This window comes from Rhineura floridana, chromosome 19 (assembly GCF_030035675.1).
Source record: "Rhineura floridana isolate rRhiFlo1 chromosome 19, rRhiFlo1.hap2, whole genome shotgun sequence".
Classification (NCBI taxonomy): Eukaryota; Metazoa; Chordata; class Lepidosauria; order Squamata; family Rhineuridae; genus Rhineura; species Rhineura floridana.
Window position 1 is genome coordinate 18,940,752 of NC_084498.1, and position 19,191 is coordinate 18,959,942.

A 19,191-nucleotide genomic window follows, 5' to 3' on the forward strand; every position below is an offset into this window, starting at 1 on the left:
GATGCACCATCTGAAAGTACAGAGGCAAAGCTGACCCAGAGCAGCATGGTGGCTATTCATCTCTCATATGATGAGTGAACCTTATAAATCCCGTATCCCAAAACATTAAGCTTTTGTTTGGGATTATTAATACTGCATTTTTTGTGTACTTCTCCATGTTTTAAACAGACATGTCACACTAGTTAAGAGTGTTGGGAAACCAGAGTTCAAATCTGCTATGTGGCCATGAAGCTCACTGGGTGACCTTGGGCCAGTCACTGTTCTCTCTCAGCTTGACCAACCTCACAGGGTTGTTGGGAGGATAAAATCAGAAGGGGGAGAGCCGTGTTTGCATGCCGCCTTGAGCTCCTTAGAAGAAAGGTCGGATATAAATGTAATCACAAATAATAAATAAATACTTTGTGGAAAGATGGGATATAAATGTGAAAATAAATAAATTTGAATAAGCCTTTATAGCTTTGATGGTTTAGAAGTGTATATTTTGTTTTATTTTCTGTATTCTTATTGCCTTACAATAAATTTACTTAAATGAAGTGGTGCAGAAAATGCAATTTCAACAGGTGTAGCTTATGCTGCATGCTCAACCTGGTGAAATTCCTTTTCTAGACCAAGGGTTCCCAGACTTGCCCCCTGCCCCATGGACCACTTGAAAATTGCTGAGGATCTTGGCGGCCCACCTAATAATTTTTTTCTGTCTGTTGTAGCAATTGTAAATACGCTGTGCTAAAGGTAAAGGTGTCCCCGCACTTCTAGTGCGAGTCGTTTCTGACTCTTAGGGTGACGTCTTGCGATGTTTACTAGGCAGACCCTATATATGAGGTGGGATTGCCAGTTCCTTCCCCGGCCTTTCTTTACCCCCCAGCATATGCCAGGTACTCATTTTACAGACCACGGATGGATGGAAGGCTGAGTGGACCTCGACCCGTTTTACTGGAGATTCGACTTCCTCCTTCCGTTGGAATCGAACTCAGGCCGTGAGCAGAGCTTTCGGCTGCGTTACCGCCACTTACCGCTCTGTGCCACGGAGGATCTTAATTACGCTGCTCTAGGCAGTGCATAATTTTTAACTGCTATTTTATTGCTAATTTTAATTCTTTATAAGACACAAAAAGCAGTAAAAATACAATTAAAAGCCAATATAAATATTGTAATACGATGGATGTGCTATCTCCCGTCTTCAGCTGCAAGCCCACATGCTGCAGACCACCCGAATGAAGCTCGCGGGCTCCCAGTGGCCCGCGGACCCCAGTTTGGGAACCTCTGCTCTACACAACTATGGAATACTCAGGAGCCCTGCTCTCTACTGCAGCCGATCTGCCCGCTCCATCTACCCCTAAGCAACGCCCCCCCTTTGGTAGAGCCTCCATTAAAAACCGCCCTCCCTCCACCAAAAACTCCCAAATTTGCAACATTCCTCAACGTTCCACCCCGCTGGCAGCCGAGAAAACCCGCACATGCGCCCCTCCCTTTGCCTGTCCCGAGCGCGACAAAACGGATTGAACCGTAAAGGTCGAGAGCTAGCAGAGTCCCTGTCACGTGACAGAGTGCTTCATTCGCTGTCTCTCTAGGATCTACGTCGAGTCCTGCGTTCTGCGTGCTATGCTTGCCGAGCAGACATCTCTTGTAGATCACCGATCGATCGAGTTATCTCGTCGTGGGTGGATTTGGTGAGGCACTGATGTTGGGGGGAGTATTTTTGTGGGCTCTATGCTTCAGTTAATGGGGAGGGAGACCTGTTGTAGAGGGGGTCATTACTCTATCCAGTGAGATGCACTTTGGGCCCCTCATCCCTCCATCTTTATGGCTTTAACAGCTGCAGATCAGGTTGAAATTCAACAGGTGCAATCTTGCCTGTAGTCTTCGGTGGGTGGGCGGGCTTTGTCATCTGTAATAATGGGACACTCTTTGGATTCTTTGCTGGCAGAGCTGAGCTGGCATCAGTGGAGCAGGCAGGCATCTAACAGGTCTGGCCTCATGTGGAGCTGAGGCCCTAATTCTTATATTTCGAGGCCCGCTTTGGGTTGCATGCTGGTCCTCTTCCCAGTGCCCCCTCTCCTTAGTGATGGCTTTAACAGCTTTAGTTCAGGAAGAAATTCAACAGGTATAACATTTCCCTGTAGAAATGTTGCCTTGTTATAGACTCATAGGGTTGGAGAGGGCCTTGTACTCTAACTCCCTGCTTGATGCAGAAAATTCCACAGATTCAACCTTGCCTGCAGTAAGTAGAGCTGTACTTTATTTGATAACAGGGCACACTTTGGATTCCTTCTGGCAAAACTGAGTGTCTGGCAGCTGTGGAGCAGGAATCCAACAGGTATAGTCTTTCCCCTGTAGAACTGGGACCTTTTACTTTATATGGCAAGGTGCTCTTTGGGTTGCATGCCGCTGTCTCCCTGCCCTCCCGGTGACAGGGGATACAGATACCAGGGCAAGGAACAGCACATTAAAAAAAAAGCAACCAGACAACGCTTAACATAATCAACAATTCATCCTACAATGCACCATCAAACAAACAGGACCACTAAAAACAACAGAGTAGGCTAAACAATTGTCAGCTTACAATAGTGCCTAGGCAAATAAATATGTTTTAACTCGGCATTGACATAACAATGTTGGCGCCAGGCATACCTGCAAGGGGAGGGTGTTCCACAGACATGGTGCCACCACAGTTCAAACAACTGCAAATAAAAATTCAACAGGTATTGCTTTTCCTGTAGAAATTTGGGGCAGGGGCTTTCCCATGTGTAACATACGTTCTATGTATACTTACCAGTATGCTAAAGTTGAGAGCTAGTGTGGCGTAGTGGTTAACGTGTTGGACTACGACCTGGGAGACCAGGGTTCGAATCCTCACACAGCCGTGAAGCTCCCTGAGTGACCTTGGGCCAGTCACTGCCTCTCAGCCTCAGAGGAAGGCAATGGTAAACCACTTCTGAATACCGCTTACCATGAAAATCCTATTCATAGGGTTGCCATAAGTCGGGATCGACTTGAAGGCAGTCCATTTCCATTTTTCATGCTAAAGTTATCATTGTCAGCCCCCTTCTCTGAGGTTAGGAAGGTTAGGTGGGTGACGGGGAGAGGACTTCTTTGGTGGTGGCCCCTGTCTGTAGGTTCACCTGATGCCAACTCTCCTTATTAAGTATATAAATACACACACACAGTATATTGAGACAAGGATTTCTTCGCTTAAGTAAATAACAATCATACAATAATAAATTTCTTTAATCTTGCCCTTCCTCCCAAAAGGAGCCCAGCATGGCAAACAAGTGATAAAACAATCAAAACATCTTAAAAACAGTTCTGAGGCAGATTGGGATAAGGTATCTTCTTAAAAGGCTTATTGGAAGAGGAAAGCCTTCAGTAGGTTCTGAAAAAACAACAGAGACAGCATCTGTCTAATATTTAAGGGGAGGGAATTCCAAAGTGTTGTTGCCTGATTCCTCTATTGTGCGAGACAGACTTCCTGATAGGACAGAATCTATAGGAGGCCCTCACCTGCAGAGTCTGCTTGGGTATATAAAGGGTGAGACAATCTGGAGTAAAATTCTGCGCATTGGTGCTTACAACTCTCATGTTTTTACAGTGGCAGACAAAGGCCTTCTTATTTTCCCAGACTTTTAAAACGTTTTGGCCATGTTTATTGTTTTCCTGCTGTTTTATTTAAAGCTACTTTCTTTTTTAAATACATGACATAAGTTGTAATTGACTTGAAGGCACATAACAACAATATATATATATGTGTGTGTATGGACACATTGGCACCACATGGCCTGAACCTGGAGGACAGGACCAGCATCACTTAGCTTCTGCAAATGAAGCCCCTCTGAGCGTTCCATCCTCAAAGCTCTATAACTGCCACCTTGGTAACAGCATTTGTATGTTGGCAACTGATGAAGGCGGAAGCTGAAATGTTTTGTTAATACAATAAAAACCTCTGTTTTGTTAATCACAATTACGTTTATATATATATATATTAGGTTATTAACAGAATCCTTATAGGGATCCAGAGCAAGCTCGGGTGAAGTTCTGTTTGTTGCTTTCAAAACTGTCTCTCTCTATATATAAAAAGCTAAGCTTATGTAGTGTTGCATTTTTTTTCTGGTGAAGCTAATGGCAACTAGACAGGCAGGAATCCAATAGGTGTGGTCTTTCCTAGTGAAGATGGGGCATTTGTCCCATCTAATGAGCCTGTGTTGTTTGTTGTCCCCCCCCCACATGCACTTTCCCTGTGCCTTATCAGCTGCAGGCAGGGGAGAACTCCAACAGGCATAGCCTTCCTCACTGACATGCAATGAATGGTGAGAGGATATGTTTCACATGCTGAATTTCTGCCTGTCCCTCAATGGCAGAAATATATATATATTTATTGTATTTGGTCCCCACTCTTCAGGCAAGAGTGGCTTATATATAGTCAATTAATACAAGACAGTCCCAGCCCTCAGACTTACAATCTAAAAACACAACACACAAGGGGAAAGGGGCAGGGAGGGAAGAGGAAAAAAGCAAACTCAGGCACCAATTTTTAAACAGTAGTACCTATAATGACCATAGAAACAGTTCAGGGGTAGGAGGTGCCTGATGGAGCTGGTCTTTCAGCAGAGGTGATGGAATGAGGCCTGCTTTTGATCTCCCATTGAGACAAGTTGGTGGAACGGCCACTCCCATATGAGAGTTGAGGGAGAGGAGGCCTTTCCAGAAAATAAATCTAGTGATCCTATCAGGATAATAATGAATGGTTCAACTGCTAATGGATAATTTCCATTGTTTTTCGATGATGCATGATTTTTCGTGTGTGTGTACGAGAGTATAGGAAGTCAGCACTGAAAGCAGAGGAAATGGTGATATCCCTTGCAAATCAATTTTAATTCTGGTTAAAAAACTGCAAATCAATTTTAATTCTGGTTAAAACAGCTGCTTTGCACTGCTATAAATGCCACTGTTTGGAGATGACTTGAGCTGGCGTCATTAGAGCACCAGAGGGCAACTTGTTCTGCCAGCTGGGATCTTTGTACCCTGAGAACACTTCAAACCACCTCCCAGATATTTAATTTCAATGAGCAATAAATGTCAGGTAGGTGACCTACACCTTAGAGCTTTGTGTAGTTTGAATTTGATGGTGCTCTTCTAGTGATTTCTGCGTGTTTATTTTAGGACTGAGTTTTAACAAGGAAGAAGTGTAGTACTTGTTGATGTAGTTCGCCTGTTTTGCACACCCTCTCTCTCTCGATGACTGTTGAATGCTACCCACCTACCCTGTTGTGCAAGACCTTATTGAAAAGGGTGGAGTTGCCGAGCAAGAGCACCATCCAGGCAAGATAAGGACTTTTAAGTTCTGTTGGTTTCAGTGGGAGAATTAAACATGGCCTTAAATCGCTCCTTTGGAAATCAATGGGACTTGAAAGGCTAGGGTTGGCTTACTTCTCGGTATGCATTTTCATGGTGAGTTGCTCAAATGATCACTCGGAGAGGAATGTGGTTTAGAAGGACATCAGCCCTGGAGTATTGCTGGGTACACACTATACATTTAAAGTACTCTTATGCCACCTTAGTCATGGCTGCTCACAAAGAATCCTGGGAACTGTAGTTTGTTGAGGGTGTTGGTAATTGTAGCTCTGTGAGGGGTGAACTGCACTGTATATGCTTTAAATCTATGGTGTGTACGCAGCCTAATTTATCTATGATTTAGAGAACAAAGTTCAGATTGTGTCTTTGGCCTCTGCTTCCCATTGGCAAGATTATCCCCCAGGGACAGGGAACCTGTGGCCCTCTAGATCAGCCTTTCCCAACCAGTGTGCCTCCAGATGTTGTTGGACCACAATTCCCATCTTTCCTGACCATTGGCAATGCTGGCTGAGGCTGGTGGGAGCCCAACTGTACTTGGTGGAATTTACCTCTGAGTAAACTTGCCTAGGATTGTGCGGTAATCATTGTAGCCTTTCTTTGTATGCACCTTTGATGCCCAAGATTTTGTAGGCTGGTCATAACTCACAGACCTTGACAGTTGTCTTAGGAGCTTTTGACAATCTTTTTTACTGTATTTTTTAAATGTGTGCGGTTAAGTCATTAAAACAGCATAGCTTGTTCATGCCGATAAAGTAGGTGAATGAGGGTATTGACCATACAGACACTAGGGCTGCAGTCTAACGTACACTTACCTGGGAATAAGTCCCATTGAATCTAGTGGAGCTTACTTCTGAGTAGACATGTATTGGAATGCAGCCTAGATCTGTTTAGAATCCAGGAACATCAGGAGCTATCTTATCAGGCCATTAGTTCATCTAGCTCAGTATTGTCTACGCTGGCCGGCAGCAGCTCTCCAGGATTTCAAACCAGGATCTCTCCCATCCCTACCTGGAGATGCCGGGGATTGAACCTGGGACCTTGAACCTAAGGCAGATGCTCTGCCACAGAGCGACGGCCCTTCTCCTAATAAGAAGCTACCTTACACCAAATCAGAGCTTTGATCAGGATTGTCTACGCTGAATGGTAGCGGCTCTCCAGCATTTGAGACAGGAGCCTCTCCAAGCCCTGTGCTGGGGGTTGAGCCTGGGACTTTAGGCATGCAAGGCAGACACTCTTCCTCTAAAACGTTACTGTACTTCACACATGCTTGCACAACATTTAAGGTTATTTGCTTTTCTCTTAACGTAACACTATTATTCGGTTGCCGTAACATTTTCATTTGCTTCATAGACTTTAATCATTGCCCCTCACTCCTGACAGGATGGCCTTGTAGGCCCCTTCCACTATTCTATGATTCACATGCTGTTCCCATTCCTAGCCAGACATTTTCCTGTTCTTTCTGTATAAACCATGAATTACAGATTTGTATTGTGTGTTCTTATATATTTTGTTTGTCGGGGTGCAGATGTTCCATAAGCTTATCCATAAAAACACGCAGTTCCGTTCCACTGGAAACCTAAAAACTGTGAACCAATCAGCTGTAACAACTTGGCTTTTGCCAAGAAAAAAGGCACCAAAACAAATCTAATTCTCAGGATTCCCTTCTCCAAGAGGGATAGATGTGTTTTGTCCTTGCTGGAGACCTTTTGAGCACTGAAAAAGCAAAGACGTAAACTTTTCCCCTTTCTCCCTCTCTCTTTTAAAAAATTACACCATTGAGTGGAAATTTGCATAAATGCTGAATCTAATCCAACTTTAATGGGATCTGATAGGGAGGGAATGTGACTTTAATCCAACAAACCCAGATGGATGGATTTACTGCTCTTTTTATATTAAAATGCTGACGTACAAAAAGAATGAGGTTGGCAGCACGAGCCAAGTGAATTAACACAGGCTCAAAACCCATTGTTTATCTGTTGAGCCGTTTCAAAATTATGAGTCCTGTGGGGCGGTTAAAGTGATCTCCCCAAAAACTGGAATAAAATGAATCTATGAAAACACGGTTTGGCTGTTGCTTTTGCTGAGGCCTGAGGGCAAGTTTTGCGTGAGGAACTTTATTTTAAAAAATGGACTAAGTGGGTTCTAAAGGCTTGTACATCGTGGCTGCTCAATCGGTGGCTGTGCTTTGGCACATCTTGGTGTTAATCCACTTACAGCGACCCTGTTAGTATTGATGCGACAAAGGCAGTTGGGAAACACTCTTCAAGGTAAGGCAGGTTGGGGCATCCATTGCTCCCCCATATCTCTTATGGGGAAGCTCATACCTCAGTGGAAAAGTGCATACCAGGGCAGTGAAGTCAGAGTCGTGGAGTCGGAGTCGGAAGCAATTTTGGGTGGAGTCGGAGTCGGAAGCAATTTTGAGTCGGAGTTGGTAGAAATGTACCGACTTGGGCTTCAAAATAAAATTAATATTTTAATATTAATATTTTAACATAAACCAATATACATTTGCCATTTATGAAGGAGTCGGAGTCGGACAGTAGAAAAATAGAGGAGCCGGACTTGAAAGTTTGACGTACCGACTCCACAGCCCTGGTGCATACTTTGTATGAAAATGTCCCAGAAAATTCCCCGGGTAAAAGAGGTCACATCCACCCCATTTGTTTAAAGTACATGCCTTACCCAAAGAATCTTAGGAGCTGTAATTTGCCCTTCACTGAGCTACAATTTCTAGCACCTTAACAAACTACAGTTCTCAGGGTTTGCTTTATTTATTAATTACATTTATATCCCACCTTTCCTCCAAGGAGTGCAGGGTGGCGTACAAACATGGTTCTCCCCCTACTGATTTTATCCTCACAACAACCCTGTGAGGCTGGGTCAGCTGAGAGACAATGACTGCCCCAAGGTCGCCCAGTGAGCTTCATGGCAGAGTGCGAATTTGAACCCTGGCCTCATAAGTCCCAGTCCGACACTCTAACCCCTGCACCACACTGGTGCTCTTTGCGTGCATGGTGTGGATCGGACCCAAATCTCTGGTAGGATGCTGGAAAAGATCGTTGCCTGAAACCGTGGAGAGATGACGTTGCTCAGAGTACACTATTGGGCTGCATTGGGGGTGAGGAGCCTTTTCCAACACGAGAGCCACATGAGCCAGGAGGTGTGTGGCCTGTGGGGAGTCCCAAGGACCAGACAGAGGAGTTTGGAGGGCCCCCTGACTGGGCGAGATACAGCAAAGATTTGACCTGGTTTAAGGTAGCTTCTTAGGTTCAGAACTACGACCCTTAGGCTCATGAGGACTGGACGTGATGATTTCCAGCCCGGCGGCATCATGGTCTTTGGGTGGATGGTGTCTAGGGGCTGTCCATTGCCCCCCCCATCTCCTTCCACAAGAAGGTCGGATTTCCCAGCCCTTGCTGGCACCTTTCCAGACATCCATGTTGTATGAAAACACGTAGGCTGAGATCGAAACGACAGCACAACTCGTTCCGCATACCTAAAGGTGCCCTGGGCAGGTGCTTCTTGAACGACGACATTCCTCTTTGCCACAAAGCCAAGTTGCTTTTGAGACCGAAGGGGACGTTCAAAGCACTTTTATGATACGGCATCAGGGTCTCCTGTTCTTGAATAAGAGCAGCCCGGAACCATTAGACTTGCCAAGACCTTGGACTAAAATTTGTCTGGTTCATCAGTAGGTCATTCCCACTGGAATGTAAACATGTTCTCCGGTTATATAGCCCAGGAGTAGCCAATGGGATGCCTTCAAGATGTTGTTGAACTACAACCCCCATCATCCCTGACCGTTGGCCATGGTGGCTGGGGGTTGATGGGAGTTGTAGTCTTAACAACATCTAGAGCAGCCTTTCTCAAACTTTGGGTCCCCAGATGTTGCTGGACTACAGTTCCCATAATTCCTGTCCATTGGCCATGCTGGCTGGGGCTGATGGGAGTTGTCGTCCAACAACATCTGGGGACCCAATGGTTGGGAAAAGCTGATCTAGAGGGTTACAGTCAGTGGACGTTGATCAGTTAGGGCACCCACCAGCCTTGGCTTGCCCTCAGCCAGCCCTCACCTGCCCTGTCTTTTTACTTACTACCAGTCTAGAGTGTGGCATTGGCTGCCCACTTCCTCCTCCATAGTCTTGGTGTTTGCCCTTGTAGAACCCAGCAGGTAGGAGGATGGGAACAAAGCTAGAATTAGTTGGGTCTGCCTTTCGATTGGCTCTGGCTCCACATATTGTTTGCCTCTTGCCTTATGCCTGGACACCGGCCTCTGCTGGTCACAGGTTCCCTGTCCCTAGGCTAGAGTTTCCTAGCAGGGTTGAGCCTCCTCCCTGTCACGTCTCTTTAGATACTTCAAGAGAAAGATCCCGCCTTTAAAAGTTAGGTAAGCCAGAGCTGTTTCCCCAGTGAAATAAGTCTGTTCTACAAGGCTGAAGGTAGAAAGAATGGCCACAGCATTCAGCTGAAGGCTAGAAAGAAAATCCTGGTTGTAAAAATAAATGAGCTTGGTCCATTATTCTCCTATTCCTTTCCCCCCCTTCTCCCCAGGAGAAAACACCAAACACAACCTGGGTCATAAATCTGCTTTATGGTTCCCATGAGAGAGGGTGGAGAAACTCTTTTTTTTAAAAAATGTAATCTTCCCAGAAATTGAGCTGGAATGCTCATCCCAAACTGCACAGCCAGGTTAGGGTTTTCATTATTTTTTCTTACTCCAGTAGTATTTCATTTCCTTGACCCATTGGTATACAGAGACTTGCATCATGTCTTTCTGTATCAGAGACGAAAAACCTGTAGCTCTCCAGATGTTGCCGGCCTTCATGGTCCATCAGCTCAAGCCAGCATAGTCGATGGTCAGGAATGATGCTACTCAAACAATATCTGGAGGGCCAAAGGTTCCCCTTCTCTCTCTCTCTCTCTCTCTCTCTCTCTCTCTCTGAATGTGTGTCTATATGGAAGTGCTAGTTGTAGCCTGTAGATCAGGGTTTGGGGATCTTTGACCCTCCAGATATTGCTGAACTACAACTCCCATCAGCCGCAGCAAGCACTGCCAATTTCCAGGGATGATCAGAATTGTAGTTCAGCAACATCTGGAGAGCCAAGGGCTCCCCAACCCTGCTGTAGATGGACATTGCATTGGGTTGATGAACATGTGCCACATGTGGAACGTGCAGAGTGGTTCCTTGAGTCTGTGAAACTGGAAGGGACTAGACCAGCGGTACACAGCCGGTGGCTCTCCATTATCAGCTCCAGCCAGCGTGGTCAGGGATGAGGGGAGTTTCAGGCCATCAACATCTGGAGGACCACAAATCCCGCATCCTTGGTCTAATTGATCTCCAACTGGTGGGTCACAAGCCACAATATGGTTGCATGTTGATGGGGTTAATTTTATTTATGTAATTAATTAACATTTATATCCTGCCTTTCTTCATGGGATCCAAGGCAGCATACATGTGGTCCTTAGAAGGTCTCCCATCCAACCATAGACCAGACCCAGACCTGCTTAGCTTCAGCAAGGTGTTGGCCTCATGTGCCTTCAGACCATACCCTGGCCTGAAGGGTATGGACTTAAGGTTTGTCACACCAGTGGAACCTCAATCGTTTTCTTTCTTAATTGATTTAGGAGAGGATGAGAGAGAGCAATGGGACATCTACGGTAAAATACTAGAAGTGGATCCCATGTTAAAGGTTGGGGATGAAGGTGGGCTCCTGGTCTGCAGAAGCCCACAATTACTAAACCACAGTTTGAAATGGATGTTGGATGAAACAAGAGACCTTTCCTAATTGCTTTTTGAGTGTTTGCCTTTATTGACTGGTTAATGAGTGTCTCCTTGGTATAATGAATCACCCCGGTTTCTTGTGTTGTGATGGTTTGTCCTGGGATCATCGCCTTCTATTAAATTTATAGGGGTTCTTTGTTTCACTTTGGGCCCACGTCTGCCAGTTCTCACACCTGGGTGAGGGTGTTGCCAACGGCATGATTTATCCTTCTTATGCTGCTAATTACCCTTGGGGAAGTTTGAGAGTGTCACCTTCCTCTCCCACCCCCGAACTTTTAACTTCAGGAGCTTCCTGGGACAACATTTGAGAAACCATGGCTGAGGGTGTTTCTTAGGAATCCCTGTTAACTTAATCGGACATTCAAGTGTGGCGTAGTGGTTAGAGTGTTGGACTACGACCTGGAAGAGCAGGGTTCAAATCCCCACGCAGCCATGAAACTCACTGGGAGACCTTAGGCCAGTCACTGCCTCTTAGCCTCAGAGGAAGGCAATGGTAAATACCGCTTACCATGAAAACCCTATTCAGAGGGGCGCCATAAGTCGGGATCGAAGGCAGTCCATTTCCATTTCCCCCCATAAATTAGGAACACGGCCATAGAACTGGGAGGGCAAGCATAAGCTGGCTGAGCTTAGATGCCTAGAAAGGCTTGTAAAATGAAAAATAATTGGAACAACTTTTGTCGCTACTGTGAAGTAATTGAGTAGCTTTAGCTCATGCAGTGAAGGCTGGCCCATAAGGGCGGGTGGGGCAGTGCCCCACCATCCTCACTCTGTTGTCAGCCAGCCTCCACCTGCATGCCTTCCTACTTGCAACCAATCAGGGAGTGGTCCTGCTTGCCATTGGCTCTTGCCACTTACTGTGGGTCTCCCTGTCTTCTGCCCTATCGGCCCCAATGGGCATCCGCTATCGTTGGTAACCTGTATGTCACCTTAAGCTCCTTGGTGGTAGGGTGGGTTAAGCATATGAATCAAGGACATGATATGAGGCACACACAGGGCCGGCCTGCTGTCTCAGGCAGAACAGCAAATGTCACCCCCTCCCCAAGCTCGGAAGTACCCAGGCTGGGGCATCTGAGGCAGAAAATCCCACCAGCACAAGAGTAGTAGTAGATTTGCTGCCCTTTCATGTGCCAGAACTCAGCTGCCTAAGGTGGCCACCTCACCCTGCCTAATATTAGGCCGGGGCATCCATCTGCAAGGAAGATTAATTAGGCAGGAGGAGGAGATTTGGCCCTTTCCCACCACGCATGCCAAATCTCCCTTGCAGATCCTCCCCTCTGCCGGAGTCAGTTTTAACTCATTCTTTCCCACAGCGGCTTGGAGACCAGAAGTATGCCCAGCCGAAGACTGTGTTTGAAGCTGGAGCGTGTGTGCAGACGAGGCTCAGGTGGTAGGGAACGGCTTAAGCATCACTCCCCCGCCAGTTCTCACCGACAAATGCCCCACCTTCACATGTGCATTATCTCAGCAAATGCAGGTTTGGGAAGACATGTTGTTCTGCCTGAAGAGCTTAAGCCAAAGGCTTATCACATGCATATTTCTCAAGATCATCCTTTCAGATACTTGAAGTAATTTATTTTTATGAGTCAAGAGGTGTGATGAACAGGGATCCAGTCTCTGGCTCTGCCACCCTAGGCTCCTACTGGGAGAAAGGGTGGGATATAAATCTAATAAATAAATAAATAAAAATTCGGGTTAGAACAAATCTTCACCATCTCGAATGTCTTCCAGACAACATTAGGCAGATGTATTTCTGCACCCTCTTTGGTTGTTTGAAATATGTTTAATTAAGATACCATCAAGAAGTACAACTACTGCAAGTTAAAAAACAATGGACTGAAACCAAGACGGAAGCAACTCGGGGTTATAGTTATGAGGCTGCTAGAAAACAGAAATAGATATCCGTGGAGAAACAACTCCAGTCAGCAAGGTAAAATGTGTAACGGATCAATAAAGCAACAGTCAACACCCAACCATCAGTCCCGTCTGCAGAACTGAATGAAGCCGACGAGATTTGAAACCCCAGAATGGAAATTTGGGGCTGAATGCAAATGTTGATGCTTTCGAGATGTGCGTTTGAAACCTTATTTTCCCCCACCACCATCCCGAGCATAAGATTTATCTTGGTTTTTGATGCTGTTCCCTAACGGGTGGAGGTGGAATTAATTGTTTCTTAATTGCAGTGGTGTGACAGGGCGTGGCTGTTTATGCGCACTCTGCCATGCTATCCTACGGCTAGTCTCTCTGAAGTTTGTAGAGGAGCTTGTTATTTTGCTCCTAATAAAGGGTGACTCTGTTACACATCTAAGGCCTGCTGCACAAGCCAGTCAAGCTGGAGTAGTTGGGCTTAGTCTACTGGAGTGAAGTCCAGGGCCTAATTTGTCCTAGTGTGAACCCAGATAGTGCCGAATAGAATGCTGGCACTCAGCCTTTGAATACATAAGGACATAGGAAGCTGCCATATCCCAGGTCAGACTGTCCATCTAGCCACGTCTGAATTTACCACTATGCTACTGCATTTGTTGCCCCACCCTCTTTTGTTTCTGGCCCTGCTCACCACTGGAACATGGCCCTCAGAAGGTTGACTAGAAGGGAACATGGCCCTTGAGCTGAAAAATGTTCCCCACCCCTGATCTAGCGCAGTATCGTTGACCCCAAATGGATAGCAGCCCTTCAGGGCTTCAGGCAGAGGTCTTTCTCATTACCAGAACCTAGGAAGTGCCCTTTGTAGGCCATTGGTCCACCTAGCTTAGTATTGTCTTCACTGACTGGCAGTGGCTCTCCAGGATTTCAGACAGACTTGTTTCGCAGCCCTGCCTGTAGATGCCGATGACGGTGATTGAACCGGGGACCTTTTGCATGCAAAGCAGGTGCTTTGGTGCTGAGCTGTATCCCTTCTCTACCTGATCCTTTTTTTTTAACTGGAGAGTGATTGGACCTGGAACCTTCTGCATGCTCCTCGCCACAAAGGGCCAAGCGTTCCAGGTTCTAAATCTCTTGGGTCCTAGCAAGCTTTTCCTTTTTTGTTTCCATCGAAGAAACGTTTGGGCAGGATGAAAGCATTCTCTGCAAATCCAAGTTGACTCTCTTGGGTGCATTTTCCTTTCTCGTGACCATCCAACATGCTTCCCAGGATAACAAGTCATTTTATTTTACATGAATGAAATAATCCTGAGAGAGGGAGAGAGGAGAGAGAGAGAATTTGGCATGTATAAAGAACATGCAGGGTTAGCTGTTCTTCCCAGCTTAAAAGGAAATGGCTGGTGGAATGGACAGTATGTATCTCAGAAGACTTTCATTCATCCTTCTGATTATCTTCTCCCTTGGTTTCTCATTTTTGACACCTCCTTTGTTCGATTCTTGCGCTTGGAGGTGATTTCATGGATCTGACCTAAAACTGCAAAATGTCGCAAGGGGCATTGTGGAAAAAGTGGGCTACTTTGGACCGATTTGTCTTTTTATTTTGTGTGTCTGTGTTTTGTTTTCGTTGACATTGGAGAAGCCTCTTTTCTCACTCTAACAATTCAAGGACTTGGTTATTTCCTCTTCCATTCATGTCAGAAAAGCTTTTTATGGCCAGTTCCCCCCCTCCCCCCCATTTGCGAGCACACTTCATTGGAAGAACTCCATCCTTCCCCCCCAAAATTGTTGGAAACATTCGCATTCGTAAAGGTTGGGTACGCTCATATGAGTGACTGCATTTCTCGCCTTGAAACTGTCCCGTCCAGAGCCGAAAGAATGAGGCTGGAGTGTGTGTGCAAGTAAATCTTGTTTTATTAGAGTAATGGATACATCAAAGGCATTGCGCTTCATAGGAAACCCTACGCTAACTCACTAGAGTCCCTAACTATACTCTAGACATGCTCTGCAGCATGTGAAGGAAGTTGACTCAACGACCCCCCACTGGGAGCGGCAGGCTTATATAGGAAATGTTTTCAGATGTAATCTCTGACTCCTTCGCAATTCCTGTCTTTGCCCTGTCCGTTTCTCGCGGCAACGGGAACGAGGAGACAGGGGACACGCATCCAACGGCTCATCTGAAGACACCTGCTCCCGAGCAACGGGCTTGAGGTCAGGGGGCGGTGCCACACTGGAATCCTCCTGCGAACTGCTTGGTAAAGGAGGAGCTGGCACTGTCTCTGAAGCTTCCCCCCACAAGTCCTCTGCATCAACTGGGGGCGGTGCGCTTGGCTCCTCGGAAAGGGCGTTACTCGTGGGAACTGGCTGGAGAGCAGGATGCCCCCCTCCCGCACGATCCTGCTCAGACACAACAATCCCCAACTCTGCTTCTTCTGGCTGCGGAGGCGCCTGAAACTCATGCCTCCCCCCTTGCTGTCCCTTCTGAGTTGGCTGCAGCGCAACAGAAACTTATCTTCTGACATGTTAACCTGCTGCTGCTTATTTCCCAGTAGCTGATTGTAAAAAAAGAAAATGTAGAGATTTAATGAGATTACAAGTTGCCGTGGGTAGGCTTGTACGAACCCATGTTGCTTTGGTTCACCTTTGAAAAGTTAAGTTTTATTAGAGGGGTGGATGTGGGTGAAAATGGATTGGTTTGCCTTTTAAAAATAAAATAAAGACATCTTTTTGGCTTTCTCTTACATCAGCTCTTTAAATTCACTGCAATTAGCAATTATTAAAATTAGTTGATAAGTTAATTAGGATTCGCCCTGTAGGGATGAACGGCTAGGCACGTAGCCTTGACACCCGTGTGTGGGTTCAGCTGCAAGGCAGCGCTTGAACTGTATGAGTTTGTAGGCTCCTCTCCCAGCTGTGGGCCAGGGAAGGGCTAGATGCCACTAAGGCAGGGGTGGGAAACCTGTGGCCCTCTGGATCTTGTTGAATTCCTACCCCCATCAGCCCCAGCCAGCATTGCCAATGGCTCGGGGATGATGGGAGTCATAGTCCAATGATATCTAGAATATAGGAACATAGGGAGCTGCCGTATACTGAATCGGACCTATGGCCCATCTAGCTCAGTATTGTTTGCCCTGACTGGCAGCGGCTCCCCAGGGTTCCAGTCTGGGTATATTCCAAGCCCTACCCAAAGACGCTGGGGTTTAAACCTGGGACTTTTTGCATGCAAAGCAGGTGCTCTAACCACTGAGCTATAGCCCTTTTCCCAGAGGGCAGCAGGTTTCCATCCCTGGCAGAAGAGCATGACAGTGAGCAGCCATGGGCTTGTGGCCTGACTCTCCACACCTAGCAGAACGAGGTGTGGTCTGGATTGTGCCATGGCAGGTGGGAGACAAGTAAAAAAAATACTCACCCAGCAGCCTCGTGCTGTTGGAAGACATCGAGGTCAGAGGTTTCCAAAATGTTCATGGACCGCCAGTGGCCCGTGAGCTTCATTCAGGTGGTCCATGTTATGCTTGTGGATTTGTGGTCAAAGACGAGGGATGGCATGTGCATCGCATGAAATAATTTTTTTATTTTTAATTGTATTTTTAGTGCTTCTTTGATTTCTTATATATTGCATTTTGTTGTATATGATACAGTATACGACAAAATACAATGTACGAGAAGTCAAAGAAGCAAATAAAAACCTTACAGCATTTAGCACAGCACATTGCCTTTGCTTCAGCAGGCAGAAAAATCATTAAATGGTCTGCCAAGACCCTCGGCAATATTCTAGTAGCCCATTGGGGTGGGGGGGAATTGGGAAGCACTGGTCTAGTTTTTGTAAACCCTGATGCCTCTGGGATATTGCAGTGGCTGAGAAACTGACATTCAACTGAGATTTGGCAAAGAAAAAAATGTCCGTGATGGACTATTATGCAGCATGGAACAGGTTTGTGGTTTATGTTAGACAGCAGAGATCCTCAACAGGAGTGATGAAGGCATTTCTCAGGCTCTTCTGGGACAAGGGCAGACAAAGAGATGTGTTGGGCAGAACATTTGTGAAACTGGATAGTCTCCTCACACCAGGTTTACAACAGCGTGTTAATGCTGTACATTTTATTTGTACTAAGCTATATTGCTCTGTGCAATATCATCCTGCGGTTTTATTATGATTTTTGTTGCTGGGGATGGAGGGGGGAGAAGGATTTAAATGGTTATAATCATTGTTTTTGTTGTTTGTAAAAAATGAAGTGCTAGTACCTGAAGCACGCAGGAATCAGGACTGAACCTCCCCACCACCTGATGGTAGGGATGGGATCCGTTGGCCGGTGCCGGTTCGAAATTATTCTGTCGACCTTGATTCTGACATTGAATCTAACAATGGGCTCACATTGATTCCAGTTTGTTCTTTATCCACTAGCCATTGCTTTTACTGATCCATGTTTTTTTTCACTCGGAAAAAAAAACCAATATTTTAAAGGAAATATCAACATTTCATTTGAAAATATTGATTTTTGAAGGAAATAATATATTTGGTGATAAAGTATCATTCTTAAAACTTATATTTTAGAGGCCATTTTTTTTTAAAGTTCCATTTTCAAAAAAAAGCTGCGGAAATTCACTATATTAAAATTGATCCTCAACAATTGAGGCTAAACCCCTGATGGAAAGGGTTTTCTGATCCTGCTCAGTTTGTGTGTGGGGGGGAGTCCCCTGCAGGGCTCAACCCTGCACAAAGCCGGATTCATCCCTTCCCAGTTCATCAGCTGATGGGGGTTAAAACCTGCTCTAATCCTATTCCGTTGTGGTGCCAGATGATTGACAGGTGGGTTGTCCCGCCCAATTCTCAAAGTTGGTCCACGGGGTGGGGGGAGAGGATGATCTGGCCCGCCAGATCAAAGAGGGTCCCCACCTGAGCTCTTTTTAAAAAAACCGCATGCTGGTACTCCATAATGAAGCATACAGTCAGGAAAAAAGCATTGTTATGATAGTTATTTAACAGTTCTTACCTGAGAATCCTTTGGGTTTATTTTTTGGTAAGTTTTTTTTCTGGAAATAATAGTACAGATGAACTAGAAATGTTGACTTGCTCTGAGCAGACCCACCTCCCCCCCCCCCGGCAGCACTCCGGGACTTCTCCATTTTGCATCTCTTATGCAGATTGTGTGCATTTTAAAAAGACATCAGCAACTGACAAAATAGGAGCAGGGATTTGTCACTGATAGGGGTGTGTACGTGCGTGTGTGAATCTGCATTATATCTATATATAGCCAGTCTGTCCCTGACAAATAGGAACAAAGCATTTCACCACTTGTGTAATGGAGATATTTATTTATTTATTATTTAATTTATATCCCGACCTTCCTCCTAGCAGGAGCCCAGGGCAGCAAACAAAAGCACTAAAAACACTTTAAAACATCATAAAAACAGGTTTTAAAATACATTAAAACAAAACATGTTTAAAAACATTTTTTTAAAAAAGCTTTCAAGACATCTTAAGAAAAAAAGGTTAAAAACATTGTTATTTTTTTTTAAAAAAAAGGTTTAAAAACATCTTTAAAAGCATTTCCAACACAGACACAGACTGGGATAAGGTCTCAACTTAAAAGGCTTGTTGAAAGAGGAAGGTCTTCAATAGGCGCTGAAAAGATAACAGAGATGGCGCCTGTCTAATATTTAAGGGGAGGAAATTCCACAGGGGAGGTGCCGCCATACTAAAGGTCCATTTCCTATGTTGTGCAGAACGGACCTCCTGATAAGATGGTATCTGCAGGAGGCCCTCACCTGCAGAGCACAGTGATCGACTGGGTATATAAGGGATAAGATGGTCTTTCAGGTATCCTGGTCCCGAGCTGTAAAGGGCTTTGTACATCAAAACTATATCTACCGTTCCATACGCTGCTGTTGGGAAGGTTACTTAGGCAACTTCCTTCACTGCAGATGGCAAAAGTGCTGTGGAAACTTTTAATCTTATCGTTATGAATTTAATAATGCTTCCTCTTGCCCAAGATCGGAGGATCAAATGTTTACATCTTTACCAGTCAGCTGCATGGCAAGTTATTGCGCCATGTTGCTTGAGTGTCGCTTTCTATTAAGTAACGTTTCTTTTCGGTTGAGCTGGCACTGGCATCGATATGTTGTTTGTCTCTAGCTCTGCCGTTGTCGTGTGGTGGTTGGTGTGGGGCTTTAAGGCTGCCTAGGCAGCAATTCTGGGTTGCCG

At 45.5% G+C, this 19,191-nt stretch overlaps 1 protein-coding gene across 4 annotated transcripts in view; it reads left to right on the forward strand.

The window, feature by feature from the left end:
• Window positions 1-1,569: 1,569 nt before the first annotated feature.
• GNB1L (G protein subunit beta 1 like) overlaps window positions 1,570-19,191 on the forward strand; it is a 71,862-nt gene continuing 54,240 nt past the window's right edge. The window contains exons 1-2 of one of the 4 annotated variants that reach the window (XM_061602544.1): window positions 1,570-1,667; window positions 2,250-2,314. The gene's annotated coding sequence lies outside the window, so the exon portion shown is untranslated. The remainder of the gene's footprint in view (window positions 1,668-2,249; window positions 2,315-19,191) is intronic. The other 3 variants (XM_061602543.1, XM_061602546.1, XM_061602545.1) reach the window with 3 other exon arrangements.